The sequence below is a fragment of the Hevea brasiliensis genome, chromosome 7, assembly GCF_030052815.1.
Source record: "Hevea brasiliensis isolate MT/VB/25A 57/8 chromosome 7, ASM3005281v1, whole genome shotgun sequence".
In the NCBI taxonomy this organism is placed as follows: Eukaryota; Viridiplantae; Streptophyta; class Magnoliopsida; order Malpighiales; family Euphorbiaceae; genus Hevea; species Hevea brasiliensis.
The window spans coordinates 79,965,967-79,973,033 of record NC_079499.1 but is presented as its reverse complement, the minus strand read 5'-3'; positions in this window follow the sequence as shown (position 1 = coordinate 79,973,033).

Sequence of the window (7,067 nt, the reverse complement as noted above, 5' to 3'; positions counted from 1 at the left end):
AAGCATGCCCTGTGTAATCTGGGAAGCTTAAAAGAACAAAGGGAAAGCACTATAAAGAGTTACACTAGGTAACCCATGCAAGGATGCATGCCCCGTGTAACCATGGGTCGAAAAGCAAGTTTAAAAAATGGGTCTAGAAAGTTACACAAGTGACCCATGTAACCTTACACAGGCTGTGTAAATTATTGAGAAAAAAAAATAAAAAAAAGGGACAGAAAATTACATGGGATGACCCATGTAACATTACATGGCCACATTTAAATTGTCGTAGGCCTAATTTTAAACTTGCATCGTTTTGCATGAAAAGTTATACCCACCTACCAACTGACCCCCTAACCCCTTTTTAAACACTAAAACCCTTCTTAAATGTCACAAATACACTTCTCTCTCTCTCTCCCAAAAGTCTCTTAAAACCCTCTCCCTCATACATTCCTCTTCTAAACCCTAGAATTCAAGAAAGCAAATTCCCCTCTAATGGCTCCAACAAAAGAAGCAGTGCATTGCCCCTCATCCTCCCATGCCAAGGATGACTCTCCTTCCCCTCCATCATGCCTAAGAACTAGACAAACCCGTAGGGAGGAGGGACAACAGGCCATACCATAACCCCTATAATAACCATAACCACAACTATAACCATAACCACAACCACAGGCACCACTAAAAACACCACCGCACCAAGACTTTGAATTGGCTTGGCCATTCAAAGGTGCAAACCATAAAGCCTTTGCCCTCTAATTCTGAGCATGCAAGATTACCCTAATGAAGTATCTTGATGATGGTCTTTTGGAGCAATTGGGGTTAAGGGTGCAAGTGTGATACCCCTTACCCGTCTACAGTATATCCGAGTAAGATATGTCACACAGTGTACCGGAACACTCTATTTTATCTCAATCATTTTTATTCTTCCTTAATTTATTTTTATCATAGTTTTGAATATAATTTGTGAAATATAATTCATTTAAGTCATTATTGAAATTATAATTTATTTGAGGTTCCGAAAATTTTATAGAAAATCCGGCAGAGTACCGGCTAAAAATGGAGAAAACAGTTCTTCGGAACCTGTGAAAAACACTTCCAATAATCATTTCCAATCATTCTCAAACTCCAATAATCATCAAAATCTCAATATTTTTCAACAACATTTCCATTTCTCAATCATTCATTTCTCATGGTATTCATATATAAGCAATAAATAAATACTCAATTTTCCATTCATAAATACAATTTTCACTATTTACATTAACATCAAAATACATGCCATAAATCTCAATTACACATGAGAAAATAAAAGTTAGTTACAAAATACCAAAATGAAACCTAGTGTCCTACCAATGCACTGAAGATGTTGAGGTGACACGGACACTATGCAGAGCTGCAGAAGGTCTCACCCAGTCTGTGGTCTACTGGGCTCTCGGTCAGTATCTCCAGAACCTACGCGTGGCAAAAGCAACGCGCTAAGCAATAATGCTTAGTGGTGCCAATAATAAAATAAAAAGAAATAACATAAAATAAATATGCAGTGAATGTATCGATGTCTCATTGCAAATAAATTTTCGTTGAGTATTTGTAGTCTTACTTATTTTGTACTTGTTATATTCATTATTCATTAAATTTATCCACTTTCATTTTTGGTTGCCCAAGTAACCTATACTGGACGACTGGACTGGATAAGCAGGTAAACTGGCACTAGGTATCAAGTACCTCGGGCCGTCACACCATCGGTCACATATGTATCTCTCGGTGTGCAACAGAACAGCTAATAAGCTGTAATAACATTAGGCACAAGGCCAAGTCTCAACACAATGTCAGAATGGCTAAAAGCCATGAAATCACAGAATGGCATAATGCCATGTGCAGTACTGCTAACTAAACCCTATTGGCATGCCAAGCTATCCAAAGCAATCTTGTTAGGTATACTAGGGCATTTCACACTTTTAAGTTTCACAATTTTTGAAATTTAAGTTTTAGTGTTACTATTCCATTCATTGGTCAATAAAAATGTTGACTTTTGCATAGGCAACAGGTACATTGGTTTTAATCTCATCAACATACCACATTTTGCATTCAAAATTTGTTGGTATTGGTTGCCAATACCATTTCTAAGATTAATGTTAGTTGGGCATAATTTTTAGTTTTTATGCCTTGTCTTTACTGTTCCATTGGTCAATTTTGCAGTGGGAATTTGGCAAAATGATCAACATGAAAGTTGTTCCTTATTTTGTCCAATTGAATTTCCTTTTTTGAATCACTCCATTTGGAGTTTTTTTAGCTCAAGTTATGGTCCAAAAACCACAATTGGCCATATTGAAATTTTTCTGGACTAACCATATCTATAGTGCAGTGAACAGTGACTTCTACTCACTTGTTGGATAGGTTCTGGTCATAATTTGGGTTATGTTTCTTCATGAAAGTTGTTGGTCTATATCTCAGCTTGTTGTGGATAAAAGGTCAGGTCAATTGGACCATTCTACTCTGAGTTATAGCCAAATGACCAAATACTGTTCATTTGGTCATTCTGCAGAAACAGACTGCAGGTCACCCGGATTGGAGCAAGCTTTTGGTCCACTTGATTTGGTCTTATGGGCATGGTTTCTTCACCAAAGTTGTGCCATTTTGTGTCTAGTTTCATGTCCAATTGGCCAAAAACCAATTAAACCTCTACAATTCAAGTTATGGCTGCCCAAACCTACTGGACTCATGTCTAATTCTGCAGGTCAGCTAGGGCAACCACACTAAACTTAAATCCCATCACTAAACACACTTCATTTCTTGTTTACCAATAACCAAATGGTCACTAATTGACCATTAAAACTCACTTTCATCATTACATAATCAAAGTCTCAATGTCATGCTCAAACCCTAACTCCAACAACTAAAATTTTCATACACATATAATCCATGGTTTACAACACCAAATCATGTTCAATGGCAGCCATACACAAAATTTTTAGAAGAATTTGACACTAACCTTGACTTAGGCAGTTTCCAAAGCTTCACAACTTCACTTTCTTCCTTTCATGTCCAAAGCTTGTTCTAGATGTAAGGATGAGTTTTTGCGAAGGGAGACTAGGGTTTTGAGGTGGTTTGGAGGGTGATTTCAAGCTCACCTTAAGCTTTCATGGTGGTTGGGGTGGGAAGGGTGACGCCTGGTTTTTCTTGAGGAAGAAAACAGATGGCTTTTGGTTATTTTTTACCTCCTTTTACCTCTTTTTATTTCTTTTAAGTGGCTTGGTTAAATGTGAATGGTGGAGAAGGGTTTAATGACATCATATGATGTCAAAATTGGCATATTCTTTCATTTTCTTTTCCTTTCTTCTCTACTCATTTTCAATTTAATTTTTAGCAATATTTATTTATATTTTATGTCATAATAATTATTTACTTAACTGGACAAGTCGGCCAAAAATCATCTCTGAAGACTAAATGACCAAAATGCCCTCCGTTTGGCTTATTGAGCCAAAATTGTCTGTACCGATTGAAAATTTTTTCTAAGCATTTCCTTGGCATTCTAATGCTATAGAAACCTCAATGACCCTTCTCTGGAGTCTCAAAAATTATTTTATGAATTTTTCCCTAGGTATAGGGCTCCTAGTTGCGAGAACCGCAACTTCCCACTAGGTTACCCATCGCTAGGGCACCGGCTCATTTAACTTGATTGTATTTTATTTCTAAAATTTTTCCTAAATTTTTCTTATTAATATTTGAGTTAATTATGGTTCCTTACTTTAGTTTAAATACTTTTATGGATGTTCTAACTGTCCGGACCGACAACGATCACTGGAACAGTAGAATATACGAAATTTCTACAGGGAGGGCGTTACAACTCTTCCCCTCTAATTTAAATTTCGTCCTCGAAATTTACTTGATGCAAACAGTTGAGGGAACTGTTGCCTCATCGTCTCTTCACTTTCCCAAGTTGCCTTCTCGGTGTTGTGGTGCCTCCAAAGCACTTTCACCAGTGGAATCTGCTTATTGCTCAACTCTTTCACTTCCTGAGCCAGGATCCGTATGGGTTCTTCTTCATACGTCAAATCCGGTTGTACTTCAATTTCTTCCATGGAGATGACATGTGAAGGATCTTAGTAGTATCTTCTTAGCATAGACACGTGGAACACATTGTGGATCTTGTCCAGCTCTGGTGGTAAAGCTAGCCTGTAAGCTACTGGTCCCACACGTTCAATGAGTTCATATGGGCCAATGAACCTAAGGCTCAACTTACCTTTTCTTCCAAATCTCAGTACCTTCTTCTACGATGACACCTTGAGGAACACTTTGTTGCCAACCACATATTTTATTTCTTTTCTCTTCAGGTCGGCATAAGATTTCTGTCTATCTGAGGCAACCTTGATTGGCTTTGATTAGTTTTACTTTCTCCTAAGTCTGTTTCACCAGGTCTGGCCCTACTAGTTTGTCTTCACCCAATTTAGTGCAGCACACTGGAGTTCTACATTTCCTCCCATACAGTGCTTCGTACGGGGCCATTTGGATGCTAGCTTGGTAGCTATTGTTGTATGCAAATTCTCTCAGTGGGAGGTATCTATCCCAACTTCCCTCCAACTCAATGACACAACTCCTCAGCATATCCCTAAGGACCTGACATATATTTCATGTTATTATTATCATTTTAGTTTAATATTTGTATTAATTCCATTGGTTTCAATTGTTTACCTGGATTACTCTTTCTAATTGCCCATCCGTTTGAGGATGGAAAGCTGTGCTAATGTGGAGTTGTGTACCCAAGGATTCATGCAACTTCTTCCGAAATCTCGATGTAAACCTTGGGTCTCGATCAGATATGATGGAAAGTGGAATTCCATGCAGTCTAACTATCTCACTGATATACAATTCTGCTAACTTCTCCAGTGAGTAGTCATTCCTAACTGGCAGAAAGTGTGCTGACTTTGTCAATCTATCTACTATCACCCATACTGCATCATGTTTGTTCTGGGTGAGAGGTATACCACTTACAAAATCTATGGCGACCCGATCCCATTTCCATTCAGGTATGCTTATAGGCTGTAGCAAACCCGATGGAACTTGATGTTTAGCCTTAACTTGCTGACATGTTAAGCATTTAGTCACATAGTCAGCTATATCCTTCTTCATACTAGGCCACCAATGCTGAAGCTTCAGATCATGATACATTTTTGTACTTCCTGGGTGCATAGCATACACACTGGTGTGTGCCTCTTTTAGAATACTGGCCTTCAATTCCCCATCATCTGGTACACACAGTCTTCCTTTGTAGTACAGACACCCATCTGCTTTCACCTCATAGTCAATTGCTTTTCCCTCTGAGATTTTGCTCATAGTAGCCATTAACTTTTCATTTGCCTTTTGCCCATCTAAAATCTGCTATAGCAGGTTTGGCCTCACTTGCAACTCAGCCAAAAGAGCTCCATCTCGAACCAAAGATAGACGGGCATTCAATGATCTCAAAGCTGTGATGGATTTTCTGCTCAAAGCATCAGTAACTACATTTTCCTTCCCAGGATGGTAGTCAATTACACAATCATTGTCCTTCAGGAACTCAATCCATCGCCTCTGTCTAAGGTTGAGCTCCTTCTGAGTTGGCAAATATTTTAGACTTTTGTGGTCTGTGTAAATGTAGCACTTTTCACCTTATAAGTAGTGCCTCCACATCTTCAATACGAAGATAATTGCTGTAAGTTCTAAATCATTGGTAGGGTAATTCTATTCATGTGGCCTTAGCTGCCTGGAAGCATAAGAGACCACCTTCCCCTCTTGCATCAATACACACCTTAACCCATTATGAGAGGCATCACTATAGACCACAAAGTCCTTTCCCGACACTGGCTATGTTAACACTGGTGCCTCTGTCAACATAGCCTTTAACTTCTCAAAACTAGTCTGACACTTGTCATTCCAGTCAAATCTGACATTCTTATATAACAACTTGGTCATTGGAGCAGCTATTAAGGAAAATCCCTTCACAAAAATCCTGTAATACCCAGCTAGCCCCAAGAAGCTTCTGACCTCAGTTGTATTTCTGGGAGGCTTCCATTCCATCACTGCTTCTATTTTCTTGGGATCCACCCTAATCCCATCAGCTGACACTATGTGTCCAAGGAATGCAATCTCATTCAACCAGAAGTCACACTTGGATAACTTAGCATACAGCTTCTTTTCTCTCAGGGTTTGCAGAACAATCCTCAAATGCTCATCATGTTCTTCCCTGGTCTTGGAATACACCAAAATATTATCAATAAAGGCCACTACGAATCGATCTAGGTATGGATGGAAGATACGGTTCATAAGGTCCATGAATGCCGCTGGTGCATTTATTAGGCCAAAGGGCATCACCAGAAACTCATAATGCCCATACCGAGTCCTGAATGCAGTCTTTGGCACATCTGCATCCTTCACCCTCAACTGATGATACCCTGATCTGAGATCAATTTTAGAAAATACTCCTGCTCCCTTCAACTGATCAAACAGATCATTAATTCTAGGCAACGGATACTTATTCTTCACTGTCACTTTATTCAACTGTTGGTAATCAATGCATAACCTCAAAGTCCTATCATTCTTCTTTATAAACAGCACTGGAGCTCCCCATGGTAACACACTGGGGCATATAAACCCCTTATCCAGTAACTCTTGTAACTGGATTTTCAGTTCCTTCAATTCTGTGAGCGCCATCCTATAAGGAGCAATAGAGATTGGTGCTGTACCCGGCAGTGTCTCAATAGCAAATTCAACTTTCCTTTCTGGTGGCAAACCAAGCAATTCTTCAGGGAACACATCTGGGAAGTCTTTTACTGTGGGTATGTCACACAGATCTGGCTTAGCCTGCCTAGTATCCACCACATGTGCTGTAGGCTTCACAGCCTTTTCTCATCAGTTTTCTTGCAACTGTGGCTGAGATAACATTGGACAAGAAATCTTTCCTTTCCCCCACAACTGTAATCTCATTACCCTCAGGAGTTTTCAAAGAAATTCTCTTCAATTTACAATCAACCATTGCCTGATGAGGTGACAACCAGTCCATTCCCAAAATCACGTCAAACTCATGGAAAGGCAACTCAATCAGGTCTGCCAAGAAT